Source organism: Nymphalis io, chromosome 5, assembly GCF_905147045.1.
Source record: "Nymphalis io chromosome 5, ilAglIoxx1.1, whole genome shotgun sequence".
NCBI classification, from domain to species: domain Eukaryota; kingdom Metazoa; phylum Arthropoda; class Insecta; order Lepidoptera; family Nymphalidae; genus Nymphalis; species Nymphalis io.
Genome location: NC_065892.1, coordinates 13,790,229 through 13,808,193, shown reverse-complemented (window position 1 = coordinate 13,808,193; position 17,965 = coordinate 13,790,229). Strand labels below are relative to the sequence as shown.

The following is a 17,965-nucleotide window of genomic DNA, read 5'->3' as shown; positions in this document are numbered from 1 at the left end:
GCTTGATATGAGGCCGCAGACCCGGAGGTCCTGGGTTCAATTCCCAGGTCAAGCCAATGAAAGTTATTGGGTTTTTCTGTCAGAAAATTCTCAGTAGCAGCCCGGAGTCTGTTGGAAGTGTGAACACTGCCGTGCCTCGGAAAGCACGTAAAGCCGTTGATCCTGCTCCTGAACTCTTTCCGGTCGTGTCGGATTGCCGTCCCATCGCATTATGAGAGTTAAGGAAAAGAGAGTGCACCTGTGTATGCGCACACACTTGTGCACTATAATATCTCCTGCGTAGTTTGCTAATCTCTCTTGAGATTGGCCGCCGTGGCCGAAATCGGTCTGGACATTATTATTATTTTTTTTTTTTTTATATGCCCTGGGATGGCAAATGACTCTACTCCACCTGATGGTAAGTGGTAGTAGAGTCCAAATGCGACGACGGTCAGTACAGTCGGGAAGAATGTTCTGTACTAGCCGTCCCCGCCTTGCCGGCCCGCAAGATGCCTCTTCACGCCACGTTTGAAGGAACCCGGGTTGTAAGAGGAGGGGAACACGTGAGCTGGTAAGGAATTCCATTTTTGGTAGTGCGACAAAGAAAGGAGTTGCCAAATTTCTTTGTGTTGTCGATGGAATTGATGTCACAGTTAGGCGGTGACATCGAGAACCAGCTCGCGTGGACTTAAGAAGGAAGGGGGAAGCAGGAATTAGAGAGAATAATTCCTCAGAGCACTCGCCGTGATACAGACGATAGAAAGCGCTCAGTGCTGCTATCTCGCGACGCAATTGTAAAGGTTCAAGGGTGTTTGTGACCTTTACGTCACCAATAATGCGTACTGCACGTTGCTGCAACCGGTCCAAGGCCTCCATTAGGTACTTAGCGGAGCCATCCCAAAGGTGCGAGCAATATTCAACGCAAGGCCGTACCTGTGTTTTGTATAACAGGCACAGTTGTTGTGGCGTGAAAAAACGCCGCACCTTGTTCAGAACTCCGAGTTTTCGTGAAGCTGTTTTTATAATAGCCTCGATGTAATCCCTTGGACTAAGGTCGCAGCGAACGTCCATCCCCAGCATGGCGATTTTGCTTTGTATCATCAGCGGTGTGCCACAGAAGGAGGGATGAGGGTAAAATGGTGACTTTTTCACTGTGAGAGCGCACACCTGTGTTTTCTTGGTATTAAGCTCAACAAGATTATCAGAACCCCATTTGGCGATGAGCTCTAATGTCCTATCGAGTTCAATGACAAGATTCTCCCGCCTCTCCTCAGTTTCCGCCCGCCCAGCCACTGCGCGTCCGTGGTATCCACCATGCACTGTACTATCATCTGCATAGCAATGTATGTTCCCAAGAGAGAGCATATCATTGATATGCAAAAGAAAGAGTGTGGGAGATAGCACAGATCCCTGGGGGACCCCAGCATTCACTACATAGAATTGTGAAGCGCAACCATCTACTAAAACACGAAGGCTACGCTTGTGTAGGAAGCTGGCAATCCAGGTGCATAGCTGAGCAGGCAGACCATATGCCGGTAGCTTGGAGAGAAGACTTCTGTGCCAGACCCTGTCGAAAGCCTTGGAGATATCGAGGCTGACAGCCAACGATTCTCCATGCTTGTCGATAACTTCACCCCAGAGGTGCGTTACGTACGCTAGAAGATCACCTGTGGACCGTTTTGGTCGAAACCCGTACTGACGATCATTAATTAGACAGTGATCTTCTAGGTAATGGATCAGTTGGTTGTTTAAAATCCGTTCCATCACCTTACAAAGTACTGAGGTGATAGCTATTGGCCGATAATTTGCCGGGTCAGACCGATCCCCTTTTTTGGGAACCGCTTGCACATTAGCTCTTCTCCAAGCCTCCGGCACACATCCCGAAGAGAGAGAAAGTTGGAACAGGCGCGTTAACACAGGAGACAGCTCCGCCGCGCACTTCTTCAGTACAATGGCTGGTATTCCATCGGGACCGCTAGCTTTCCGTATATCGAGTGATTGCAGCTCCGCACGCACATCACGTTGCCTGATTTTGATGTCAGGCATCGTGTGGCCACATGAAGGTATTGTTGGTGGCTGCGCACTACAATCATCGATCACAGAGTTGTCGGCAAAGAGTTTAGCCAGGAGGTCGGCTTTCTCCTGCGGACTGTGAGCTAGCGATCCGTCCGGATTTCTGAGCGGTGGCAGCGAAGGTTGGCAGAAATTGTTTTGCACAGACTTGGTCAGACGCCAGAAGCTACGGGAGCCCCTAGGATGCGAAATAAGGTCATGACCAATCTGTACAATGCGTTGTGCATCTGCTCTCGTGTATGCCTTCCTACAGGACTTGATTTTTTTTTATTATTATTATTAGTTAAAATACGTGAATCCTATTCACAGATTGTGGGTGCGCAAGAACCACCAAATTATCATTCACAGTTTTAAGGATATATTTTGAAACCGTGAAATTATAAAATAACATTGCAACCCAAAAAAAAAATTGATAAAAACGTCAAATTTGTAACGCTTCCCACTTCGCTTCATCGGTTGAAAACACCCATATCAACAAAGCCAAGTCAAGCGAGGTTCAAAGGTAAGTTCAAGAAACAATTTTGTCAATTGAAATTATTTCCTATCTGAAGTATCTGTTAATCACGGTGGAGAATTTGCGAAGTGAAAGTTTTGCGTTGCTAGATATAGAGTAACGAAAATGTAGAGAGATATATTTGTATAAACAGTGAAAAGTGAAGCTGACCGTTAATATCATGCTGACTAAGGCCTCCTCTTAAGAAAAAGGTTTGGAGTTTATTCTATTCGAATGGTCCATAACAGATTGATTTAAACGACACAGGTTTATTTTGTCACAATGTTTTTATTCACCATTAATTACAAACAAAAGTTAGGCAAATATAAGCCATATTAGCTCGAATTTTACCTCAGTATTTTTGACATAATATGTTTTTTACTTATTTAATTTTAAATAAGTTTTAAATCAATTATTAGTTTAAGCTTTAAAAATATAATATAATTTCTTAAAAGACTAAAAACTTTAATTATTCTTGAGTTAAAATAATCGCTGTTACATTTTAAGAGCAATTATAGCGAACGAATCTTTCAAGAAATTAATTGCTTAAAGCATCGTTTCTTAATGTGAATTTGTAAGTGAAATTATTTTAACGATGCCATAAATGTTATCTTTTAATACGTTTCATGTTATCTTAGATATGGACATATTAATTATACTATTTTAGAGTTAGTAAGCGCGATAGCTTAACGGTTAAAGCACGTGGATGTGGGTGAAAATCTGGGCATATAATAATTAGTTTTCACTTAAATTATAATTCATATCGTAAGTAAGCCTGTATTATCGTATAAAAATCTGCCACAATGTATCCACCAATCCGCATTGGAGTAGTGAAATAAATTCCAAAACTTGTCCTCAAAAGGAGAGGCGTTTATTTGGTTTATCTGTATACAGAGGTTACGGTAACATCACGGTAGAGCTCATGTACCAATCTCACGCACACATTAACGCACTTACAATAACAAATCTTACACTGACGTTATTTGACGCTCAAACTCTCAGCCCCTACCGTGTACCGAGCGCTAATATGTTTACACATCAAAATTATTTGCAAATAAGTCTAGACTCTTCATACTTACGTCGCTAAGACAACGAGAAAAGCTGGGCTTATCTCGGTCTGACACGCTGTCGTATTCGAAAATAACCTCAAAATGTTAATTATCTTTCCAGCGCCTTGTAACATAACACTCTATTACCGTCGGCTTTCTCCTTAGGCCACTATGCTTAAATACATTATGTATGTAAGTCGAGGTGTGTATGTAAGGATAGTGCAAAAGAAGAAAGCTTAGATGTCCTTTAAAATACTACTCGATATATTCGTTTTTTTTTTAATATAGGTGGAAGGCAAACGGGCCACCTAATGGTAAGCGGACACCACTGGCCATACACATTAGTGATGTAAGAAATATGAACCATTTCTTACATCGCCAATACAAAACCAACTTTGAGAACTATGATGTCCTTTGGGCCTGCAGTAAAGAAAACATATCATATACGTGATAAAAGACCATAATGAATTAATAATCATTATTAAGTTATGGAGGAGAAGCGGCCAATAAAATATATTTTCCAAAAAAAAAAAAACAGATCAAAAATTTTCTTGAATATTCGTCTCAAATAAAAACTTAGCAATGTCAAATGAACTTGGAACTACGAGTACATTGAACCCAACGTAAAACGACTCATCAAATACACACAAACAGATACACAAGGTTCACACAAAAAAGATTTACAATCAAATAAACCAAACAATATAAGATCTAATTGTAATACTTTTGTATTGATAACAATAATTTTAACATCTATTCAGTTTAATTCGCTGCAAGCTGATGAAACTATTTACAATACAATGGCTGAATAATGTTAGTGACAGTTCAACTATTTATTACGCTCATATTATCTGAATGTTTATTTTCATCGGTAAAGCCTTCAGTTTTCTTGACAAAAGGAGACAAAACATTCTTAAAATAATAATAATACTCATTCAATTTAATTTAATTGTAATAAAACCTTAATCTGTCGGTTGCAAATTGCCACGTTTGTATTCCACCAATCTGAAAGAACTGTTACTTTACTTTTACTTTATTTGATAAATAATATTAGCCCTTCATAAATAAGTAAAATGTATTTAATATATATTTAACAGAATACCTAAACAATAAATGAATTATATTATCATAATTATAATTGTGTTTTTATATTTGGAACACCAATAATGTTTCTTATATTTGAATTTAAAAAATACTCGTAGAAATAGTATGTACATGTCGATATTGAAATTACTAAATTTTGACTACAATTTGTATAATATTAAATGGACATAAGTGTTAAAATGGCGTATCTACCTAACGAACGAACGTAACATACGTGTTTTAACATTTTACGATACAAATTGTTTCTCACGCAATAGCTTTATTCATATTTTTATATTATCTATATAGTTATTTAGAACTCTTATAAATCTCTTTCGTGTATAGGGATACTTTTAAATAGAGCTCGATAAATCCAATCCTCTTAAAATACGACGTTTGTTGAAGACGTTATTCGTGTCCATCACTTAACCACGTGTGACCCCGACGACTAAGGTTTCTCGTTACACTGGCGTCTGAGTAAAAGCAACAATATAAGATTTAAAAACAGTTTACTTTTTCCGTTTAAGTTTTAAGCTGAGATGGCCTTGTGGTTAGAACGCGTGAACCTTAACCGACGATCGTGGGTTCAAACCCGGGCAAGCACCACTGAATTGTCATGTGCTTAATTTGTGATTTTAATTCATCTCGTGCTTGACGATAAAGGAAAACATCGTGAGGAAACCTGCATTGTCTAATTTCATTGAAATTATGCCACATGTGTATTCTACCAACCCGCATTGGAGCAGCGTGGCGGTATAAGCTCCAAACCTGTTACTGTACTTACTTTTTCACAAATCAACATTTAAGTGAATTAAATAAAAGTTACGCATGTCTGTAAATAATTAATATGAGAGATAGCAATCAATTTGACTAGACAGATTTTTGTAATTTTTTTCTTATTCAACTCATTATTGCACACTTTGCTTTTAAGGACTATATATACTGTTTTCATCCCCAATTATTAAATGATTGAGCTCAGTTCATGCCTCAAAACAAATTACAACTATACAGTCTACATATATATATATATTAATATAGGTAGCTTGGTCACCTATAATCAATTTAAAAAACCTCCTCTGAGTTTCTTTCGCTGAATTTTTAAGGTCTCAGGCATTTATTTCACAACCAATGGTTTGGTAAGGATTTTTGACAATCAATAAGCAATTGTTATATTGAACAAAAGTTTCTCCAAGGACTTTGACTTTGATTTCATTATTTTCCCTTGAATTAAACTTTCCGACTCTATATATCGAATGATAGAAAACAATATGGTTAGCTAAATAAATGGCTAATACTATATATATCGCTTTAAATAAGTTAGTATGACATCCACCTTACAACGTATTTACCCCGTTCTAGTTTTCAATCGTTCAAGTTTTTACATTGAATACTTTTCTTGTTTATTTTAGTTAGTAAATAACAAACAATATATATAAATAAAATATATTTTGCTATCTCTTTAAATTATTCGCTTTTATAATACAAGCCTGTGACTCACGATGGTCCTAGGTAGGGTTTGGGTCACAGATCATCTCTTGTCTATATGTGTTCTTAATACAACTAACCAAAAATGGCTATTTAGAATTGACTCAAAGTTTCGAGACTCTAGGCTGTCTCAAGACATTCAAAATATCGTGATTTCCTAACTGACTAACTGTAATCGTAAGGTTGTTATATAGCTCATTTTTTTTCGTTTAAATTTACCATTACTTTAATTGGACTTAATAGTATGATAAAAATCTAAGCTGCTATATCATCTGCTTACATACCACATAAACAGTGCCTTATATATTCTTCACTCATTTATTTGGTAATATTATATACTGAACTGAAAACTTTTAATAACTCCACGCTATAAATTAAGAATGTTGCAGTGACTCCTGTACTTGTCGTGTGTGGTCATCGTGCCTCGTTGAATCCTTCTCTGTTCGTTGAACTGAGAATTTTCAAGCTTTTATTTAGTTTTTTTTTTTATATTTAATATAAATTATTATATAATCGTTTACATTAATAGTCTCTGAACTAAGAATTATACTGTAACACACTTACAAGTATAGTATTATTCAACTAAGCTCATAATTAACATTTTTGTTAGTGTCTTGAGTATTATCGAGCTTAATTATACATGTTACAAAATGCCAGCACTATAATGATGTAGTAAGCATACATTTTTATCCGTGCAGTGACGGAGAAAGAATACATTTCACTGCCCCTCTCTTTCCCATGGGTGTCGTAAGAGGCGACTAAGGGATATCTGAGCGACCATCTGCTCATCTGGTTGTAGGATGCTAATATCCGCCTGGCTTGTTACCACCGTACGCATGGTAAAAAACTCGTGAAGTGGCTTGCAGCCGCGTTTCGAGGTCAGCCAGCGTACAGCCAGTGCCCGAGAGAGTATTGCCGCGATGGGTGTTGGTCCGGTGGAGACGGCTGTTGAACCAATGCCGGGGGAAACTGTATTGACCTGCCGGACAGGGAGACCTGAAGAAACGGCTGTTCCGCTGGCCGCCCGTGGCATAGTACAGGGGCCCGAGCGTGCCTAACCAGCTCGCGAGGCTGCCCCACCAGGCCACGCATGATCTCGGGGTGGACCGTCGTGCCGGTTGGTGACCGGAAGGTGGGGTCCCGGGGGCCACTTCCGGGGGGGTTCGGGGGCCCTTCCGTCCGGCGGATCAGTATATTTTCCTTTTTGGCAAACATTTGGGAAAACAGGCCTCCATACTTTGCCCATCCCTATAGTGGCAATAGGTCGCTCGCTTCACGTCTCTTCCTTATTTTTCCAAATGGTAGCGCAAATAAGAAATAACGGTCGTTCAGCGGTGCACACCCCCACCATACCCACGCTGTTTGAGGTCGAGTTCTCTAACATCCGAGGACTCCACGCTAACCTCAACGCTGTCCACTACCATCTCGAGACAGCACGGCCAGCAATGTTGTTTCTCACGGAGACGCAAATACTCCGCCCTGCCGACACCAGCTACCTTAACTATCCCGGCTACATCCTTGAAGAATCTTTTAAAGCGAAAGCCGGAGTATGCTTGTTCGTCAGGGCGGATGTTTGTTGTCACCGATTGCGCTGCTTGGAGGACCCCTCCTTCTCCATGTTGGTGGTACGTGTGGACCTGGTTCGTCAGAGTCGAGTCTACGTGTGCCTCTACAGATCCCACAATGGTGACTTGGAGACAAGCCGATTATTTGACCATCTTAGTTGGGTGGCAGATGCAGAAAGCAAAAGCAGTTTCCTAACGCGGAATTGGTGTTTTTGGGGATTTTAATGCTCACCATGAATCATGGTTGAAATCCCTCAAAACTGACCATGCTGGAAGAACTGCTCATGCTTTTGCTCTCACACACGACTTGACCCAACTGGTTGATCAGCCCACCAGGATCCCAGACATTGATGGGCAAGCGCCTTCTCTACTGGATCTTCTGCTGACTTCTCACCCGGTGGAATATCAGGTTGTGGTTCAAGCTCCACTTGGTTCTTCGGATCACGGCCTTATATCTACCAAAGTGCCACAGGCCAAGCTGCCGCCATCAGCGGTATGCAAACGTCGCGTTTGGCACTATAAGTCGGCAGATTGGGACGGTATGCGCGATTACTATGCGTCAGTCCCTTGGAAGGAACGTTGCTTCAGTGACCCGACAGCTAGTGCCGCTGCTGTTGCTGATGAGATCATGTTAGGAATGGAATACTACATTCCTTGCTCAGATCTCATCAATAGGGATACGCGTAACCGTTGGTTCACTCGTGAATGTGCCGACGCTGTGTCATCTAAGCAGGCGGCATATCGCGCGTGGATCAACGGCTGCATTAGCGGGGCATCTAACATTGACTCACTGAAAGCAAACTACAATAAAAATTCCAAGTCCTGTAGGAAGGCATACACGAGAGCGGATGCACAGCGCATTGTACAAATTGGTCATGACCTTATTTCGCATCCTAGGGGCTCCCGTAGCTTCTGGCGTCTGACCAAGTCTGTGCAAAACAATTTCTGCCAACCTTCGCTGCCACCGCTCAGAAATCCGGACGGATCGCTAGCTCACAGTCCGCAGGAGAAAGCCGACCTCCTGGCTAAACTCTTTGCCGACAACTCTGTGATCGATGATTGTAGTGCGCAGCCACCAACAATACCTTCATGTGGCCACACGATGCCTGACATCAAAATCAGGCAACGTGATGTGCGTGCGGAGCTGCAATCACTCGATATACGGAAAGCTAGCGGTCCCGATGGAATACCAGCCATTGTACTGAAGAAGTGCGCGGCGGAGCTGTCTCCTGTGTTAACGCGCCTGTTCCAACTTTCTCTCTCTTCGGGATGTGTGCCGGAGGCTTGGAGAAGAGCTAATGTGCAAGCGGTTCCCAAAAAAGGGGATCGGTCTGACCCGGCAAATTATCGGCCAATAGCTATCACCTCAGTACTTTGTAAGGTGATGGAACGGATTTTAAACAACCAACTGATCCATTACCTAGAAGATCACTGTCTAATTAATGATCGTCAGTACGGGTTTCGACCAAAACGGTCCACAGGTGATCTTCTAGCGTACGTAACGCACCTCTGGGGTGAAGTTATCGACAAGCATGGAGAATCGTTGGCTGTCAGCCTCGATATCTCCAAGGCTTTCGACAGGGTCTGGCACAGAAGTCTTCTCTCCAAGCTACCGGCATATGGTCTGCCTGCTCAGCTATGCACCTGGATTGCCAGCTTCCTACACAAGCGTAGCCTTCGTGTTTTAGTAGATGGTTGCGCTTCACAATTCTATGTAGTGAATGCTGGGGTCCCCCAGGGATCTGTGCTATCTCCCACACTCTTTCTTTTGCATATCAATGATATGCTCTCTCTTGGGAACATACATTGCTATGCAGATGATAGTACAGTGCATGGTGGATACCACGGACGCGCAGTGGCTGGGCGAGCGGAAACTGAGGAGAGGCGGGAGAATCTTGTCATTGAACTCGATAGGACATTAGAGCTCATCGCCAAATGGGGTTCTGATAATCTTGTTGAGTTTAATACCAAGAAAACACAGGTGTGCGCTCTCACAGTGAAAAAGTCACCATTTTACCCTCATCCCTCCCTCTGTGGCACACCGCTGATGATACAAAGCAAAATCGCCATGCTGGGGATGGACGTTCGCTGCACCTTAGTCCAAGGGATTACATCGAGGCTATTATAAAAACAGCTTCACGAAAACTCGGAGTTCTGAACAAGGTGCGGCGTTTTTTCACGCCACAACAACTGTGCCTGTTATACAAAACACGGTCTTGCGTTGAATATTGCTCGCACCTTTGGGATGGCTCCGCTAAGTACCTAATGGAGGCCTTGGACCGGTTGCAGCGACGTGCAGTACGCATTATTGGCGACGTAACGGTCACAAACACCCTTGAACCTTTACAATTGCGTCGCGAGATAGCAGCACTGAGCGCTTTCTATCGTCTGTATCACGGCGAGTGCTCTGAGGAATTATTCTTTCTAATTCCTGCTTCCCCCTTCCTTCTTAAGTCCACGCGAGCTGGTTCTCGATGTCACTGCCTAACTGTGACATCAATTCCATCGCGCACAAAGAAATTTGGCAACTCCTTTCTTTGCCGCACTACCAAAGAATGGAATTCCTTACCAGCTCACGTGTTCCCCTCCTCCTACAATCCGGGTTCCTTCAAACGAGGCGTGAAGAGGCATCTTGCGGGCCGGCAAGGCGGGACGGCTAGTACAGAACATTCTTCCCGACTGTACTGGCCGTCGTCGCGTTTGGACTCTACTACCACTTACCATCAGGTGGAGTAGAGTCATTTGCCATCCCGGGGCAAATAAAAAAAAAAAAAAAAAACATTCTGTAATATATTGTAAGGTAAGTAGAAAAGAGGTTTTAAGCAGAGTGAAGTGTTGAGGTGAGGTGGGGAGTTTAGACGGTTGTCAAAATATATTTGATTTGTAATCTTATTAGCTTGCGGACATTGCGTAAGAAATATTAACCATCCCTTATGTAAAGCGCCCAATGCGCCCAATGCGCCACCTAACTTGGGATCTAAGATATTATGTCCCTTATTCCATTAGTTAAATTGGCTCATTCACCCCTTAAAGCAGAACACAAAAATACTAAATATTGCTGTTTGGCGACAGAATATGTAAAAAGTGGGTGGTGGTGGGTTTGCATAAAGCTCTACCATTACGTAGAGGAACAGTTACTTGAGAAAAAAAAAGAAGTTACTTAAAATAATTACTCAGTCAAAATAAAAAGCTACCACCAGTTTGGAATGTGGATTCTAGTACTTAACAACACACGTGCATATGTATATCTGTATATAGTATAAAGGCATTTGCATTCAAGTGTGTTTGCCTCATAAGTTATGACGTCACCTAAAATAAAAAAAAATACTTCTCTAGATGACAACTAATGTGGGAGTTATTTTACTTGTTGCCCTTACAATGGGAGCTGCTTCACTACATACATAGCTATTTCTACAATACATATTTTACAGTGAAAAGGTTTTAAGAAATCGTGTTGAGCGAACTTTTTATTACATTCATTCGTTCTACGTTGGCTGAATGAGTGCATAGAGAAGGATTCTAAATGCAATTAGTTTTATCTTTATAATTGAGAAACTAAAACTTCAATTTTCTATAAATCGTTTAGTATATGCTATATATATTTTATTTATTTATAAGAAACTATGATATATGATATATAGCAGGAAAAGTAATCTCGTCGCTTTCTTGGAATTTCTACCAGGTAATATAGCAACACAATATTGTTGCAAATAAAGTAAATGTTTCAAAGACATTTATTTTTCAAAAAGAATACAATTCACTTAACATGAGAAATACAGGCTAATTATAAAATTAGTAAAATGTGAATTACGGAGCAGGTTAGTACTCATAAACATTAATATAATTGGTTGGAATCACAATTTGATACTGAAGTAACTTTAGAAGGCAATTACAGTTTTAACAATTTATATTATAAATACTGAGTAGATACATTGGCATGAAATATGATAGATTTTCTGTTTCTTCTGTCTTTTCTTGTAAAACTTTTGTACGCGTGTACTGTACAATAGTATTACATAATACATTGTAGGAGTACTCCTTTGAAATAAAACAATCTTTTTTTATATAAGTTCATAAAATCTTTTTTTATCCTTTTTATTGGTATATGGTCATAATAGAATCGTTCAATTTATAATATAAATGGCCACATATTATAAAAGACTAATCATTTGATCAGATCGATTCCTTTATTTCTCTAATTTTAATATTAATATGCTACAGCGTAGCATATTTATATATAATATATTCAAATACCCCGTCCTACGTAGGATGTGTACTGTTATTAGTACATGTATTGACTTTACGAACTCGAAAGCTCGGTTTTAAGAGTTTATCTTAACTTCTCGTGTACAATGTTCGTCAAGGTTTCTATCAAAATTATCAATTTTGGTGTAAACATATATACATACATTGTGGTAAATATATTGAAAAGCTACCGTAAGTATTCTTTTTTCTACTTTGAGGGGTTTTATATATAAATGGCTAGTCAATTTTAAAACACGTCTCGATCATTTTGAGGAGTTACAGAAATAATAAATTTCGTCCCTTTTTAAAGGAGAGCATTTTTCAGCCCTGAATTTCTAATATTCAGTATACACGACTCGAAATGTTTAGTGATATTTTGTAAATTATAATATAGTAAAGCTGAAGAATTTGTATATAGTATTATTTTTTAAAATCAAAATTAAAATATTTTATTCAACATTGAAGTATTACATTTGCTTTTTGATAATCAAACTAGAAACTACCACCGGTTAGTAAAAGAAACAAACTAAATTTAGATAATGAGAATCTTATAAATAAGTAACAGCAATCCGTTATACTGTTGCCGGAATCCTCTATTGGTAAGAGATGAAGTTCTACATTTCTGATTTAATACTAACGGATATAAACACACATATATCCCAGAGTTTCCGACATATGTAGTTCCGGTTTTTCACAATAATTTTCTTTAACGTTGCTTTCGATATGTGTAGTAAACATAAGTCTTTCTCTTCTTTATTGTTTCTTCATTTATATACGCAGTATACATTCATGGAGATCAATCGAACTTTAATTGGAATGCATGTAATATATTAATATTCCTGTCTTGGCTTTATTTTTTAATGTTATAACGATAACATAGTTGGTTTAGTTATGAATATGTAATCATATTTTTTAATATTTAGTGAAATCGTAATTCCATTATTTCTCGACAAATTGGAAGAAGTCGTCATCATTAGATTTCGAAATACCAACACAGCGAAAATAAAAATCATAGTATATAACCAACATTATCGAGGATTTCACAATAACAAATATTGATAAAGTCAGTATTCTTAAAGTATGTATTAAAGTATTGATATAAGGAATAAAATTAAAAACCTAAAATAGAATAATAATAAACACGATTAATATACTAAAAAGTATCTAATCTAAAAAGTTATAAATGAAAGTCGTTACATTGTTCCTATTGAATAAAATATGACGTCTAATTTGGTCAATTTCTTTTTATGTTGGAAACGTAATAAAATTAACATCACGGGAATTAAGCCGTGGTAAATTATTTAAATAGAAAATTAGCCATCACTACGTAGGTAGAAAGTTTCACGATATCATAAATAAATATAAAACTGTTTAAAAAGAGGCAATACCAATATTTCGTCCAATTATGCGAAGGCCAGAAGTTCAGGGTTGAACCTGCGACTTAATGGTCACCGTGGCCAAAATCGATCAGGATAGGTCGAGCATCATTATATGAAAATAAAAACATGTATACTTTTTTATAGTATATTAGGCGGACGGGCAAATGGACCACCTGATGTTAGGTGTTTCCTTGAGTTATTTTCCCTCAAAACCGAGCACGACAATAATTATAAAATAGCATTAACCACATGAATAATCAGTGGCGTATTCCAGGGTTTGAACCAGCAATCAGTGGTTGAGATCCACGTGTTATTACTACTGGACCATCTCTTCTCTAACAAGCTGTAAATGTACTTTTATTTACAAATTGTTGTTTCGTATAACTTCACATGTAATTTTTTTTCCGTAAATTTCGTAATTACCATAAATAATTAATACTAATATGTTGATATCCAAGATCCAGGCTACCTATATATCAAATTTAATTCGACTCAATGGCTTAGTCGTAATGACGTAATAAGCAGCTGGACAGAGTTACTTTTGCATTTCCATTATTGCTCTGATAAAATACGATTTTCAATGTAAGAAACGTAATGTATAAATATTGTGGGTATTATCCTGTGAAATGAAAAAGTCCCCAACGGTTATATTCGAATAATAAAATTCTCCATTAATGTAATTAGAAATATGGCACACTTATATTGTAAGGAAAATTATTTTATCTGTTTCCGGTTTCTTAAGAAAATATTAGCAATTTTTTTTTCAAGTATTTAGTAATATTTTTATTTTCTCTCGTTAGGATCGGAATTAAGCCTTCATAATCCGTACACAGTTATTGAATTTGAAGCGTCAATAGCGCAATGATTAACGGGACGACTAGCAATGTAAAGGTCGCTTGTTCAATGCCGACCCTCGAGCTATTGTCATCCCCACTTGTAAAACAAGTTGTATGCTCATTAATCAAAAGGGTAATTAATATTTCTATTTACCCCCTGTAAATAGAAATATTAATAATTAAAAAAAACTATTTGGGAGTACTTATAATAAATGGTTTATAAAATTATAATAGATTCTTAAACGCAACCTGCTCTGACTTCTCACGGGATTAATGAGATTTTTTTATAGAATTGGTAGGAGTAGCATATGGGCCACCTGATGGTAAGTGGTCACCCCCCCTACCTACCTATTCTATAAAAAAAAAAAACAATTTTATAATAACCCAAGGATTTTAATTAAAAAAAACTATAGACGACACAGATTTTAATGCGTGGATTATAAATAATTATAATTAATAAATGCAGTTTAATTAATAAAATCTTTTTCGTGGTTACCGTTTATGGTTACATCTATTTTCCAAACTGATAATAGCGGTTTATTCCATTACGTAATTTTAAAGAGCTTATTAAATTAAAAAAAATTGTACATTTATTATTAGAAAAAAACAATGACTTAACTTCTTAATATCCAAGTCCATAAACCTCTCTCTGTATATAAATTTTACAACGGTCCGTAGAATCGCAATGGCAATAAGTGTCTTAAATACAATTTCTTGTTTATAATACTAAGCTAGATAATTATATAAAAGCAAAATAAACAAACGCTTTTAATAATCCTATATTAATAAAGAACGATAAATACTAATTCTATTTACTACAATAATATACTTCTAACCAAATTGGCTGATTATTTCAATTCAATATGATAATGTTAAAACAACTTTAATTTTAAATTATGCATAAAACCAGTCCTAGTTCAAATGCAATTAAATTTAAACAAAAAGACGATAATTTACGTCATATCAGCGAACTGAATGAAAATAAAGCTTGATTTACTCTAAGATCTTTTAATACAAAGTGTATTTCTCTTGGGATTACGAAGGATCTAGTAGCTGAAGTGAAAATCATCCCACGCTTCTAATGAGAACATGAATTGATCTTCTCCATTTGTGCTAGTATAAAACATAATAATAACGTTTCATTCTTTGTTACAACTTACAATGATTATAAGGAACTGAAAAATGAATTAAGAATATGTAGCGTTGGAATGGTTCTTGTAAATTTATGTACACACGCCTATACACAGCGCCACCATAGCTTACGATACGATAGTCTGTTTGGATAGGTACCATACACACGTCACATATTGTCCCACTAAACAGCAATTCTTAGTATTATTGTGCTCTAGCTTGAATTGAGTAACAGCATATTTCTTAGGTCTTGAGGTTGGTGGCGCATTGATAATTTAAGGGACAGTTAATATTTCTTACACTAAGGGCGTTGGTGACCACTTACCATCAGGTGGCCCATTTGCCAGTCTGCCTAGCTACTTTTAATAATATATGTACATTTACGTGACGATAATGTATACTACTATTGTGGTATACATTATCAAAAGACGCATATTGTTCCTGAAGTATAGGAAGCCTGTTATAAACAGGAAAAAACGTGATTGGCATATCATTTTGGTCCAAAGAACAGAGGCGTGTATTCTCACTCATACGAAATCAAATCCATTCTAGTTTTGCCTTTCCTGAATACAAAATGATTTCACTGTTTTTGCAAGTTTTTATTATACTGACTATTATAAGAAACTGCAATATTTGATATTAAATGTCAGTTTTAAATGAGATGGCCAAAAAAGTACATTCTATGAACACATACATATATTGTATAATAAAACTTGAAAAAATGAATTACTACGTAGTTTTTAAACTCTCTGAACTTGGAAGGTTTTATTTCAAAATATCATGTAATGCAAGATGAATTCTAAGTACCGTTTGTCGTCTTCCACCATAATAGACCACAGATAAATATAAATATAATAATGGACGTTCAAGACGTTTCGTATATGCCTCATTTAATAAAATTATCTGTTCATAAATGTTGATGCGTGAGATTTTTTTTTTTATATTTCTCAAAAACATAATACGTAAAACTGAACGCGTTACTTTTGCGCGCGATTATTTCTATGTCAAATGTCAATTGTCAAATGTCATTGCAGATTCTTGGTTGCGTACTGTGTTTGTGTTTTTGCGATTAGTAATTTTGACTTTTGAGCCGAGATTGTCTAGTGGTAAGAACGCGTGAATCTTAACCGATGATCGTGGGCTCAAGCCGGGCAAGCACCACTGAATTTTCATGTGCTTAATTTGTGATTATAATTCATTTCGTGCTTTACGTTGAAGGAAAACATCGTGAGGAAACCTGCTTGTGTCTATTTCCACTGAAATTCTACCACATGTGTATTCCACCAACCCGCATTGGAGCAGAATGGTGGAATAAGCTTTCAAGCCTTCTCCTCAAAAAGGGAGAAGAGGCCTTTAGCCCAGCAGTGGGACATACACAGGCTGTTACGGTAATTTTGACTCCCGTTTATCTCTACGGACTGATACTATCTACCAATTGGTTACGTTGATTTGAACTCTGGTGACTGTTTCGGATTTATTTTGTGAAGCATTATGAGGTACATTACTCCGGAATAGCTATCGAATTTACTTTTCCTGTTTTATTGGACACAGAATGTAGTGAAAGCTATGAATAATTATATATATATATATATAATTATTCATAGCTTTCACTACATTCAACAATTCATTCAACAATTTGACAATAATCTGGTACGTTGGTTGGCCAAGATACCAAAACAATATGCAAGCCAGCAGGATTCTTAGATAACATGTTAATAATAACAAAGAATGTTTTTTGAATGCGTTTTTTCTAATAGATTAATATTTTTTAAGATTCTCTTATTTTATTTTGAGTTTTCCAATACCTAATAACCAGACCAGTTAACTGTAATAATTTACAACTGTTTGCTATTTTAAAGCACCTTAATTTTTTTAATAGTAAAATCACTATCTATGCACTTATTGCTAACAATCTTATTAAAGTATCTTATTTCATTAAATTATGAAATTTTTTCGTCCATTCTGTTGTAATGCCGAGCTCGTTGTGGTTTTTATCTATGGCAATTTAATGTGCCGATATTCACGAATATATAACTCAACAACTCATTGGTGAGCATTAAATTCGATACCTATGCAAACGCCCATACAGAAATTGGCCATGTCCTTTGTTAGAATATTGTATTATATAAACCAAACTAATTTAAAATGTAATTCATGTTACGTACTAGCCACTAGTTGGCAACACTGGATATAACATTCTAGACTGTATATTTCAGTTTACTAGTTTGCTTTAAACCCATCAAAATTTGATTTAATATACTTGTAAAGTGTCAATTTAAAAGTTATAAGATCAACAGCCTTAAAAAGTAGCCAATGGAGCACCAATGTGACAGAACGAACTATTACATAAGCCAGACATCACACTTAAACGCCCGTGACAATAAATAAGAGAACAAATAAAATAAGACAAATAAACTAATGTTCCATGTCCACTTACTATAAAGAGCGATGTTTCTTTTACTCCTACTTCCCAAATCGTTTCATTAATAAGACTTAACAACACTAAGGCTTTCAGTACAATATACGATAACGTACAATACAAAACATATGTACATATCTTTACAGAGCTTTAGTGTGCGTGTGTGTACATACTACACCTCTACAAAAAAACAATTCATAGTCTATTCATTATTTCAATTAATTTAAT

At 37.3% G+C, this 17,965-nt stretch overlaps 1 protein-coding gene across 1 annotated transcript in view; it reads right to left on the bottom strand.

The window, feature by feature from the left end:
* LOC126768419 (QRFP-like peptide receptor) overlaps positions 1 to 17,965 on the bottom strand; it is a 146,094-nt gene that overhangs the window by 11,543 nt on the left and 116,586 nt on the right. The window lies entirely within an intron of this gene.